This window comes from Dama dama, chromosome 13 (assembly GCF_033118175.1).
Source record: "Dama dama isolate Ldn47 chromosome 13, ASM3311817v1, whole genome shotgun sequence".
Lineage (NCBI taxonomy): Eukaryota > Metazoa > Chordata > Mammalia > Artiodactyla > Cervidae > Dama > Dama dama.
Genome location: NC_083693.1, coordinates 14,256,709 through 14,270,040, shown reverse-complemented (window position 1 = coordinate 14,270,040; position 13,332 = coordinate 14,256,709). Strand labels below are relative to the sequence as shown.

The 13,332-nt window shown below is 39.3% G+C and overlaps 1 protein-coding gene and 1 pseudogene across 1 annotated transcript in view; both read right to left on the bottom strand.

Moving 5' to 3' along the window:
• The window catches only part of GABRG3 (gamma-aminobutyric acid type A receptor subunit gamma3), an 812,145-nt gene that overhangs the window by 109,929 nt on the left and 688,884 nt on the right, over positions 1 to 13,332 (bottom strand). The gene's annotated exons all lie outside the window — the stretch shown is intronic.
• On the bottom strand, positions 11,041 to 12,202 carry LOC133068430 (ribonuclease P protein subunit p20-like; annotated as a pseudogene).

Sequence of the window (13,332 nt, the reverse complement as noted above, 5' to 3'; positions counted from 1 at the left end):
AGAAACACACACAGACTGAAAGTGAAGGGGTGCAAAAAGATATTCCATGCAAATAGAGACCAAAAGAAAGCAGGAGTAGCAATACTCATAGCAGATAAAATAGACTTTTAAAAAAAGGCTGTGAAAAGAGACAAAGATGGACACTACATAATGATCAAAGGATCAGTCCAAGAAGAAGATATAACAATCATAAATATATATGCACCCACATAGGAGCACCACAATACGTAAGACAAATGCTAACAAGTAAGAAAAGGGAAATTAACAATAACACAATAATAGTGGGAGGCTTTAATACTCCACTCACACCTATGGATATATCACACAAACTTTAAATGATACAATAGACCAGTTAGACCTAATTGATATCTATGGGACATTTCACCCACAAACAATGAATTTCACCTTTTTCTCAAGTGCACAAGGAACCTTCTCCAGGATAGATCACATCCTGGGCCATAAATCTAGCCTTGGTAAATTCAAAAAAACTGAAATCATTCCAATCATCTTTTCTGACCACAATGCAGTAAGATTAGATGTCAATTACAGGAGAAAAACTATTAAAAATGCAAACATATGGAAGCTGAACAACACTCTGCTGAATAACCAACAAGTCACAGAAGAAATTAAAAAAAAAAAAAAAAAAAAGAAATCAAAATGTGCATAGAAACGAGTGAAGATGAAAACACAACAACCCAAAACCTATGGGACCTGTAAAAGCAGTGCTAAGGGGAAAGTTCATAGCAATACAGGCTTACCTCAAGAAACAAGTACACCTAAAGCAACTTGAAAAGCAACTAAAGTTACAAGTAACTCTACACCTAAAGCAACTTGAAAAGGAAGAAATTATGAACTCCAGGGTTAGTAGAAGGAAAGAAATCTTAAAAAAATTAGGGCAGAAATAAATGCAAAAGAAGCAAAAGAGACCATAGCAAAAATGAACAAAACCCAAAGCTGGTTCTTTGAGAAGGTAAATAAAATTGACAAACCATTAGCCAGACTCATCAAGAAGCAAAGGGAGAAAAATCAAATCAACAAAATTAGAAATGAAAACGGAGAGATCACAACAAACTACACAGAAACACAAAGGATCATAAGAGACTATTATCAGCAACTATATGCAAAAAAATGGACAACTTGGAAGAAATGGACAAATTCTTAGAAAAGTACAACTTTCCAAAATTGAACCAGGAAGAAATAGAAAATCTCAACAGACCATCACAAGCATGGAAATGGAAACTGTAATCAGAAATCTTCCAACAAACAAAAACCCAGGACCAGACGGCTTCACAGCTGAATTCTACCAAAAATTTAGAGAAGAACTAACACCTATCCTGCTCAAACTCTTCCAGAAAATTGCAGAGGAAGGTAAACTTCCAAACTCATTTTATGAGGCCACCATCACCCTAATACCAAAACCTGATAAAGATGCCACAAAAAAAAAAAAAAAAAAAAAAAGAAAGAAAGAAAGAAAACTATAGGCCAATATCACTGATGAACATAGATGCAAAAATCCTTAGCCAGATTCTAGCAAACATAATCCAACAACATATTAAAAAGATCATACATCATGACCAAGTGGGCTTTATCCCGGGGATGCAAGGATTCTTCAATATCCACAAGTCAATCAATGTAACACACCACATTAACAAATTGAAAAATAAAAACCATATGATTATCTCATTAGATGCTGAGAAAGCTTTGGACAAAATTCAACATCCATTTATGATTAAAAAAATAAAACCCAGAAAGCAGGAATAGAAGGAACATACCTCAACATAATAAAAGCTACATATGACAAACCCTCAACAAACTTTATCCTCAATGGTGAAAAATTGAAAGCATTTCCTCTAAAGTCAGGAACAAGGCAAGGGTGCCCACTCTCACCACTATGATTCAACGTAGTTTTGGAAGTGTTGGCCACAGCAATCAGAGCAGAAAAAGAAATAAAAGGAATCCAGATAGGAAAAGAAGAAGTGAAACTCTCACTGTTTGCAGATGACATGATCCTCTACATAGAAAACCCTAAAGACTCCACCAGAAAATTACTAGAGCTAATCAATGAATATAGTAAAGTTGCAGGATATAAAATTAACATACAGAAATGCCTCTAAAAATGAGAAAACAGAAATAGAAATTAAGGAAACAATTCCATTCACCATTGCAACAAAAAGAATAAAATACTTAGGAATAAATTTACTTAAAGAAACAGAAGACCTATATATAGAAAATTATAAAACACTGATGAAAGACATCAAAGAGGACACAAATAGATGGAGAAATATACCGTGTTCATGGATTGGAAGAATCAATATAGTGAAAATGAGTATAATACCCAAAGCAATCTATAGATTCAATGCAATCCCTTTCAAGCTACCAACGGTATTCTTCACAGAACTAGAACAAATAATTTCACAATTTGTATGGAAATACAAAAAACCTCAAATAGCCAAAGCAATCTTGAGGAAGAAGAATGGAACTGGAGGAATCAACCTGCCTGACTTCAGTCTCTACTACAAAGCCACAGTCTGTGGCTTTGACAGTGTGATAGACACTGTCTATCACAAGCCAAGACAGTGTGATACTGGCACAAAGACAGAAATATAGATCAAAGGAACAAAATAGAAAGCCTGGAGATAAATCCACACACCTATGGACACCTTATCTTTGACAAAGGAGGCAAGAATATACAATGGAGAAAAGAAAATCTCTTTAACAAGTGCTGCTGGGAATACTGGTCAACCACTTGTAAAAGAATGAAGCTAGAACACTTTCTAACACCATACACAAAAATAAACTCAAAATGGATTAAAGATCTAAATGTAAGACCAGGAACTATAAAACTCCTAGAGGAAAACATAGCAAAACACTCTCCAACATAAACCACAGCAGGATCCTCTATGACCCACCTCCCAGAATATTGGAAATAAAAGCAAAAATAAACGAATGGGACCTAATTAAAGTTAAAAGCTTCTGCACAACAAAGGAAACTATAAGCAAGGTGAAAAGACAGCCTTCAGAATGGGAGAAAATAATAGCTAATGAAACAATGGACAAAGAATTAATCTCAAAAATATATAAGCAACTCCTGCAGCTCAATTCCAGAAAAATAAAAGACCCAATCAAAAAGTGGGCCAAAGAACTAAACAGACATTTCTCCAAAGAAGACATACAGATGGCTAACAAACACATGAAAAGATGCTCAACATCACTCATTATCAGAGAAATGCAAATCAAAACCACAATGAGGTACCATTACACGCCAGTCAGGATGGCTGCTATCCAAAAGTCTACAAGCAATATGTGCTGGAGAGGGTGTGCAGAAAAGGGAACCCTCTTACACTGTTGGTGGGAATGCAAACTAGTACAGCCACTATGGAGAACAGTGTGGAGATTCCTTAAAAAACTGGAAATAGAACTGCCATATGACCCAGCAATCCCGCTGCTGGGCATACATGCTGAGGAAACCAGAATTGAAAGAGACACATGTACCCCAATGTTCATCACAGCACTGTTTATAATAGCCAGAACATGGAAGCAACCTAGATGTCCATCAGCAGATGAATGGATAAGAAAGCTGTGGTACATATACACAATGGAATATTACTCAGCCATTAAAAAGAATACATTTGAATCAGCTCTAATGAGGTGGATGAAACTGGAGCCTATTATACAGAATGAAGTAAGCCAGAAAGAAAAACACCAATACAGTTTACTAATGCATATATATGGAATTTAGAAAGATGGTAATGATAACCCTGTATGCGAGACAGCAAAGGGACACAGATGTATTGAACAGTCTTTTGAACTCTGTGGGAGAGGGCGAGGGTAAGATGATATGGGAGAATGACATTAAAACATGTAAATTATCATATGTGAAATGAATCACCAGGCCAGGTTTGATGTATGATACAGGGTGCTCGGAGCTGGTGCACTTGGATGACTCAGAGGGATGGGATGGGGAGGGAGGTGGGAGGGTGGTTCAGGATAGGGAACACATGTACACCCATGGCGGAGTCAAGTCAATGTATGGCAAAACCAATACAATGTGGTAAAGTAAAATTAATTAATTAATTAATTAAAAATAAAACTAATTAAAATAAAAACTAAAAAGAAAAGAAAACAGAACCAAAAACATAATGAATCAAAGCATAAAAATAATAATAAATGTTTTCCCAGGATCTCAGCTCTCAGTGTCCTGTTCCCACCATGAGCCACAGTCTACCTATGCCTGCTCGGAGGCCCTTCAGTGCTGGGGTGGGTGCTGGGTTCTGGGCCCGCTGTAGGCTCTGTGAGGGCATCTGGTCCTGCTCCCTCATTTGTTTACCCTCAATGTCCATAGGTATCAGAAGTAGAATGTTTTCTTTTATGGGGACACACATTGTATTTTTTTTTTGAACTTTGAGCGGTTTTTATTTTCTGTCAGTCTATCTAGAATTACAAAGCTCTGACAACAGGTAAAGTCAGTACAGAATCATAGCCAGGATGCAACTGGTTAGAGTGTGCATTCGTGTACTTAGCAATGTGTCCACAATAAAATGATAAAAAGCCAGTTACTTACATTTACAGTTATTATCTGTTTCACATGAAAACCAGTTCACCTCTGTGTGTGGGCCACTCACAAGAGTCTGTTTCTGAGGCTGCCCTGGAGGACTTGGGTCTGCTCCAGTGGGGACAGGGTGTGGAGATGGCATAACTGCTTAAATCTGGGGAAAACCGTGGAGCCAGGTGAGCAGGGAAATCAATGGCCATGGGTGCAAGAGATATTGCCCTACTGGGAGCCTTTTTCTTGTCTCCAGTGGCACGCACTCAATGTGCAGGGCTGACCAGTCCTTCCAATGGCAGCTGATGGCATGTGGGGAGAGAGAGGCTACAGGGGTGGTTCCACTCCCTGCATGTGACTCAACAGCAGTGCCCTGCTTCCATGGCAGTCTAGTTTTCCTCCAAAGGCATTCCATCTCGTGTATTTCCTCCCTCCTCTTCCCTCAGGCTGTCTTCCCACAGCTGGTAGCAGTGCTTATTTTGGGATTGCTTTCCAATTCATAGGCTCCCTCCCAGGCCCATGTACAACAATAAGCATGCATCCCAGTCCAGGGTATGTTGGGCATGTACATGGATTGTGTGGTTATCACTTTATCCAGACTCACAGATCAGCTGCTTCATTCTCTTTTGACAGCCTCAAATGCTTCCTTTCTTCACCCCAGGGTGCAAATCAGGTGCTGCTTTCTCTCCTCCTTCCTACTCAGTTACATGTGGATCTATATGGTCCTATCTGGTGATCAGGTCTCCTGGTAGTGTTCAGCCAGTGTTCTGTGAGTATTGCTGCAAGTAGAGATGTATTTCTGATGCAGTCATGGAGAGAGATGCACTCCACATACACCTACTCCTCAACCTTCTTGGAACTCCCCTATCTTTTGTATTTGTAATTAAAATTCTTGAAGACAGTATGGTGATGGTGGTGATGGTGTAGTCGCTAAGTTGTGTCCGAATCTTGCGACCCCATGGCCAGGCTTCTCTGTCCTTGGGATTCTGCAGGCAAGAATACTGGAGTGGGTTACCATTTCCTTCTCCAGGGGATCTTCCCAATCCAGGAATTGAACCTGGGTCTCCTGAGTTGCAGACAGATTCTTTACCGACTGAGCTATGAGGGAAGACAGTATGAAGACTGAGTTATGAGGGAAGTTATAAGGGAAGACGGTATGGGGATTCCTTAAAAAAACTAGAAATAAAACCAACATATGACCCAGCAATCCCACTCCTAGGCATATACCCTGAGGAAACAAAAATTGAAAAAGACACATGTATCTCATTGTTCATTGCAGCACTATTTACAATAGCTAGAATGTGGAAGCAACCTAGATGTCCATCGACAGATGAATGGATAAAGAAATTGTGGTACTTATACACAGTAGAATATTACTCAGCCATAAAAATTAATGCATTTGCGTCAGTAGTGGTGAGATGGATGAACCTAGAGCCTATTATACAGAGTGAAGTGAGTCAGAAAGAGAAAGATAAATATCATATTCTAACACATATATATATATGGAATCTAGAAGAATGGTACTGAAGAACTTATTTACAGGGCAGCAACGGAGAAACAGACATAGATAATAGACTTATGGACAAGGGGAAAAGCGGAGGATAGGGTGAGTTGTATGGAAAGAGTAACATGGAAACTTGCATTACCATATGTAAAACAGATAGCCAATGGGAATTTGCTGTATGGCTCAGGAAACTCAAACAGGGGCTCTGTGTCAACCCAAAGGGTGAGATGGAGGGAAATGGGAAGGAGTTTCAAAAAGGAGGGGATATATGTATATCTATGGCTGATTCATGTTGAGGTTTCACAGAAAAGAGCAAAATTCTGTAAAGAAATTATCCTTCAATAAAAAATAAATTAAAAACAAAGATAATAAATGTGAGGTGTTTTAAGCAAAAAATTTTTTTGATATTAAAAAATCTAGTGGAATGTTTTTTTAAAGTTGTTTTCTGGTGATATTATCTGTATTTTCACTTATAGTCTTTTCTCTTCTCTTAAAAATATTAGTTATTTCCATAGTAAAGTCTTTGATGGTTAACTCCAGTGTCTTAATGACCTGTGGAACTGTGTCTATACCCTATTATTTTTCCTATGGGTTTTGCTTATTTGACAATGGCACACACTTTGTACTGAAAATAGTATGTTTTTTTTACATTATATTTCAAAGGTAATTCATTCTTTTTATTTTTGATCAACAAGTTTTGGGCTAATCACTTCAACATGGTCATGGATTAGGGTAATTCAAGGCTGAGTTGTAATTTGAGAAGTTTGTTTCTTGTCTATTTCACCTTTGTTCTGGAGATAATCCTTTAGGAATTCTACCTGAGACCCTGGGGTGTTCATTTCTCTTCTTCTGGTACCTCTCAATGATAATTTTTTTTCCCCCATACTGAAGGATGTTAAGGCTCTATTCTGCTCCTCAGAGACATTTTCCTTGCTTTCTTAAACCCCTTTTCAGTATCAAGATTAAAAATTGAATGTAGTGTAGAGTTGATTTCCCGTTACTTCCTCTGACCATCAGTTCAGTTCAGTTGCTTACTTGTGACTCTTTGTGACCCAAAGGACTGGAGCACACCAGTATTCCCTGGCTATCACAAAATCCTGTAGCTTGTTCAAACTCATGTCCATAGCGTCGGTGAGGCTATCCAACCAACTCATCCTCTGTCGTCCCCTTCTCCTCCTGCTTTCAATCTATCCCAGCATCAGGGTCTTTTCTAATGAGTCAGTTATTCACATCAGGTGGCCAAAGTATTGGAACTTCAGCTTCAGAACCAGTCCTTCCAATGAATATTCAGGACTAATTTCCTTTAGGATTAACTGGTTTGATCTCCTTGCAGTCCAAGGAACTCTCAAGAGTCTTCTCCAACACCACAGTTCAATAGCATCAATTCTTCAGTGCTCAGCTTTCTTTATAGTCCAACTCTCACATCCATAACTGACTACTGGATAAAACATAGCTTTGACTAGATGGACCTTTGTTGGCAAAGTAATGTCTCGGCTTTTTGATATGCTGTCTAGGTTCATCATGGCTTTTCTTCCAAGGAGCAAGTGTCTTTTAATTTCATGGCTGCAGTCACCATCTGCAGTGATTTTGGAGCCCCCAAAATAAAGTCTGTCACTACTTCCATCGCTTCCCCATCTATTTGTATGAAGTGATGGACCAGATGCCATGATCCTTGTTTTCTGAATGTTGAGTTTTAAGCCAATCTTTTCACTCTCCTCCTTCACTTTCATCAATAGATTCTTTAGTTCTTCGTTTTTTGCCATAAGGGTGGTGTCATATTCATGTCTGAGGTTATCGATATTTCTTCCGGAAATCTTGATTCCAGCTAGTGCTTCATCTAGCTTGGCATTTTGCAGTACTCTGCATATAAATTAAATAAGCAGGGTAACAATATACAGCCTTGATGTACTCCTCTCCCAATTTGCAACCAGTTTGTTTTTCCATATCTGGTTTTAACTGTTGCTTGTTGACCTGCATACAGATTTCCCAGAATGCAGGTAAGGTGGTCTGATATTCCCATCTCTTTCAGAATTTTCCATAGTTTGTTGTGATCCACACAGTGAAAGGCTTTGGCATAGTCAATAAAGCAGAAATAGATGTTTTCTGGAACTCTCTTGCTTTTTCGATGATCCAACAGATGTTGGCAATTTGATCTCTGGCTCCTCTGTCTTTTCTAAATCCAGTTTAAACATCTGGAAGTTCTCAGGTCATGTACTGTTGAAGCCTTGCTTGGAGAATTTTGAGCACTACTTTCCTAGCATATGAGATGAGTGCAGTTGTGAGGTAGTTTGAATATTCTTTGCCATTGCCTTTCTTTCGGGTTGGAATGAAAACCGATCTGTTACAGTCCTGTGGCCACTGCTGAGTTTTCCTAATTTGCTGCCATAGTGAGTGCAGCACTTTCACAGTATCATATTTTAGAATTTGAAATAGCTCAACTGGAATTCCATCACCTCCACTAATTGTTTTCATAGTGATACTTCTTAAGGCCCACTTGATTTTGCATTCCAGGATGTCTGGTTCTAGGTTGATGATCACACCATTGTGGTTTTCTGGGTCATGAAGATCTTTTTTGTATAGCTTTTCTGTGTATTCTTGGCACTTCTTAGTATCTTCTGCTTCTGTTAGGTCCCTACCATTTCTTTCCTTTATTTTGCCCATCTTTGCATGAAATGTTCCCTTGGTACCTCTAATTTTCTTGAAGAGATCTCTAGTCTTTCCCATTCTATTGTTTTCCTCTATTTCTTTGCATCGATCACTGAGGAAGGCTTCCTTTTCTCTCCTTGCTATTCTTTGAAACTCTGCATTCAGATGGGTATATATTTCCTTTTCTCCTTTGCCTTTCACTTCTCTTCTTTTCTTGGCCATTTGTAAGTCCTCCTCAGACAACCATTTTGCCCTTTTGCATTTCTTTTTCATGGGGATGGTCTTGATCACTGCCTCCTGTATAATGTCACAAACCTCTGTCCATAGTTCTTCAGGCACTCTATCACATCTAATCCCTTGAATCTATTTGTTACTTCCTCTGTATAAATGTAAGGGATTTGATTTAGGTCATACCTGAATGGTCTAGTGGTTTATCCTACTTTCTTCAATTTAAGTCTGAATTTGGCAATAAGGAGTTCATGATCTGAGCCACAGTCAGCTCCTGGTCTTGTTTTTGCTGACTATATAGAGCTTCTCCATCTTTGGCTGCAAATGATATAATCAACATGGTTTTGATATTGACCATCTGGTGATGTCTATGTGTATAGTCTTCTCTTGTGTTGTTGCAAGAGGCTATTTACTATGACCAGTGCATTCTCTTGGCAAAACTCTGTTAGCCTTTGCTTTGCTTGATTTTGTACTCCAAGACCAAGTTTGCCTGTTACTCCAGGTATCTCTTGACTTCCTACTTTTGCATTCCAGTCTCCTATAATGAAAAGGTCATCTTTTTTGGGTGTTAGTTGTAGAAGGTCTTGTAGGTCTTCATATAACCATTCAACTTCAACTTCTTCACCTTTACTGATTGGGCCATAGACCTGGATTACTGTGATACTGAATGGTTTGCCTTAGAAACGAACAAAGATCATTTGCTCCCAAGCACTGCATTTCAGCCTCTTTTGTTGACTATGATGGCTACTCCATTTCTTCCAAGGAATTCTTGCCCGAAGTAGTAGATATAATGGTCATGTGAATTAAATTCACGCATCCTAGCCCTCTTTAGTTCAGTGATTGCTAAAATGTTGATATTCACTCTTGCCATCTCCTGTTTGACCTCTTCCAATATACTTTGATTCACTCCTAACATTCCAGGTCCTATGCAGTACTGTTCTTTACAGCATTGGGCTTTACTTCCATCCTGTCACATCCAGAACTGGGCATTGTTTTCACTTTGGTTCCATCTCTTCATTCTTTCTGCAGTTATTTCTCCACTGTTCTCCAGTAGCATATTTGGCACCTACCGACCTGGGGAGTTCATCTGTCCGTGTCATATCTTTTTGCCTTTTCATACTCTTCATGTGGTTTTCAAGGCAAGAATGTTGAAGTGGTTTGCCATTCTCTTCTCCAGTGGACCACGTTTTGTCAGCCTTACATATTTCAAAAAAATTTTTTTAAAAATAGTCTTACTTTTTTGAAAGAACGGTGAAAATAAATTGTAATTATATTTTTAATCTCCCTGTAATTAGCAAAATAACTGATGTATCACTTCCCAAAGTTACTGTGCCATTTCTGTGGAATATTAAATGTCAAAGATTAGAAACCACCCCATTAATTTACTACTGCCCTTGGCACCAGCTGCTGCCGATGGATGAGAAAAGTGAGGTTTAGAGACATTCATCAACTTGTGCAAGGTCACAAAAATACCAAGAGCACAGATGGGAATCAAACCTAAGTCTGTTTCAAACCCATGCTCTCTCCCTCATAAATGTACAGATACAGTATAACATAATTACAATAGTGAATTCAAACCCTGGCCCCCAACTGGAATTTAGCTTCCCTGCTGTAGGCTCTCCCATCCCCTTTCACTCACAGCACTTGTCATAATACATCATTTCATATTTTTGGGGTGATAATCTGTTTAATGTCTAACATCCCTCCTCCTCCCACACTAGACCAAAAGGACCATGTCCACTATAGGCAGGGATTCTATTTGTTTTTCCACCTCTGTACATTCAACACCCAGCACAGTTAACACAGAAGAGACTATGGCTTCTGACAGCAGACAGAAACAAGTGTGCTCCTGGTTCCTTTTCTTTTTTTGCAGTGAGGTGGCCAGGCACCAACACAACTTGAAACTTTTTATTGTATAGGACAATGGTTACAGACCACAGAGATTCAGGAAGACCCACTGGTTGGACCCAACAAAAGACACTATTTCAGAGTTCTCTAGGCGGTGAGGGGACAGGCTTTTTCCGGTAGAAGGTCCATGACAATAATCAGGACAAGAAGAGCCACATATGAACCTAGTTTTTGGCGGGTGGGTGCTTAAGGTGAGCCAGCCTCATTTCAATTACTTGAGTGTGACTCTGAAGACGCGGATGTGGATTGCTGAGTTTGCGGATCTGGGTCACTGGCTCTCCTGCATCAGTCCCTGGTTCCTGCTCACCCACAAGCTCCACGGCGGAGGTACTGGCAGCCTTGTGCAAAGACCTGAGGCTGCCAGCCTGCAGCTGTAGGGCAATGTGGATGGCACGGTTGATAGGCAGGCCCAAGTAGTGGATGTAGATCTCAGTACAGGCATTCTGACCCTTGGGCCCCGCCCCCCCAGCAGTTTCTGGCAGCAGGCCAGCTGGACCATAAAGCCAGTCTTCTTGTAGATATAAATGTCTCTGGGCTTCCAGGTCTGCCGTGTGGAAGGCGCTTCCGCAGGGTGTATTCCACTGGGTCGGGCTCAGCCTTGACCACCCCAACTGGCTCTCTGTTTTCGGCCACGCTGTATGCCTTTCTCCAGTCCACAGGGTTCTCCACGCACTCCTGGCCCACTACCCTGCCAGGCCACTCAAGCAACCAGCTGGAATACAAGACGCTGCCCACAACCCCCAGGCTGTAAGAAAGGAAGGCAAGGAACAGGGTCCACCGCAGGAACGACAGAATGCTAGCAATCCTAGTTTTTAAGAACAAATAATTCAATTTTTCTCAGGTTCAATTTCCTTATCTAAAAAAGATAGTATTATCTAACCCACTGGGCTAAATTTATGGGAAAAATGATTTAATACAAATAAATTCCATAGCATGATGCCTTACACTTAGCCAAAAGTTAAACATGACTTATGAACAAAATTGCTAGCTCATTATTATTCTCATTATTCTCATAATTATAACATTGAATCAATATTTGTTGAATGGATGAACCTAAGTTCATTCAATTCAAAGTGTGTGTGTGTGTACTCAGTCACTCAGTCATGTCCAACTCTTTGCAATCCCATAGGCTGTAGCCCAGTAGGCTCCTCTGTCCATGGAACTTTCCAGGCAAGAATACTAGAGTGTGTTGCCATTTTGTCCTCCAGGGGATCTTCCCAACTCAGGGATTGAAGCCACATCTCCTGCTCTGGCAGGTGGAGTCTTTTACCACCGAATCACTTGAACATTGTCAGGTTCTTCTTTAATTTCATCCAGAAGGGCTTGCTGTGGTGCCACTGCTTTGCCACATCACCACCCAAAGATTCTTTCATCTTAATTTTTTATGTAAAGGGATTCCTCAGTCTAACTGTCTGACCATAGGACCTCTAATTATTGAATCTGATTGATACTCCAACACAAGGAGCTAGTTGTTCATAGCACTTCCCTCCCCCTCCCCCAGGCTCTACCTATATTGTTTGATTCATATTCTATTTCTAGATGTTTAGCTGCTGCTGCTAAGTCGTGTCAGTCGTGCAAATGTTCCAAAAGATAAAACAATAATAAAATGTGGGTTTGCCTCTCTGTGTGATGTCCACTTCTCCAGGACTTTGTCCCCTCAGCCTATGGTTGTTTCAACACCTGTCTTAAAACAGATTTTAATATTACCCTATCCATTTTTTCATTTCAACGCAGTGAGAGATTTGGTGTGCTGCAAGCCACTCAATAACCGTTGGAAGAAGAACTTCACTTTTATAATGCACCACTTTTTAAAAATAAACTTTCAGTTTAGAACAGTATTAGATTTATAGAAAAACTGTGAAGATGTTTTGTAAGTTCATATATTGTCTACATCTAGTTTCCATTATTAACATTACATTAATATGGTCCATTTGTTATAATTGGTGAGCCAATACTGAGATAAAGACCATATATTATTTAGATTTCCACAGTTTTTTTCATAATATCCTTTTCTGTTTCAGGATCCTAATCAGGATACTACATTGGCTTTTAGTGGTTCTGATAGTTTCTAAAGCTTCCCTTATTTCTGATGACCTTGACAGTTTCAAGAAGTATTGGTAAGTTATATATACTATTCCTTGATTTTGAACACCTGATGTTTTCTTATTTATTAGTCCAAGGATATTTGATTTGGGGAGGAAGACATCAGAGGTACAATGCCATTTTCATCACATTATATCAAGAATATGTATCACCAACATTATAGGACTGTTAATGTTTATCTCCATCTCCTGGTTGAAAATATATTTGTCAGATGTCTGTTCTGTAAAATTACCCTCTACCTTCCTTTTTACTCTGTATTCATTGGAAAGAAGTCATTAAAAGTAGTCCACACTTGAGGAGTAGGAGATTAATGCCTGGACATTAATATCTGCATAAATTACTTGGAATTCTTATGCACAGAAAATTTTTCCTTTCTCCTATTTATTTATTTAATCACATT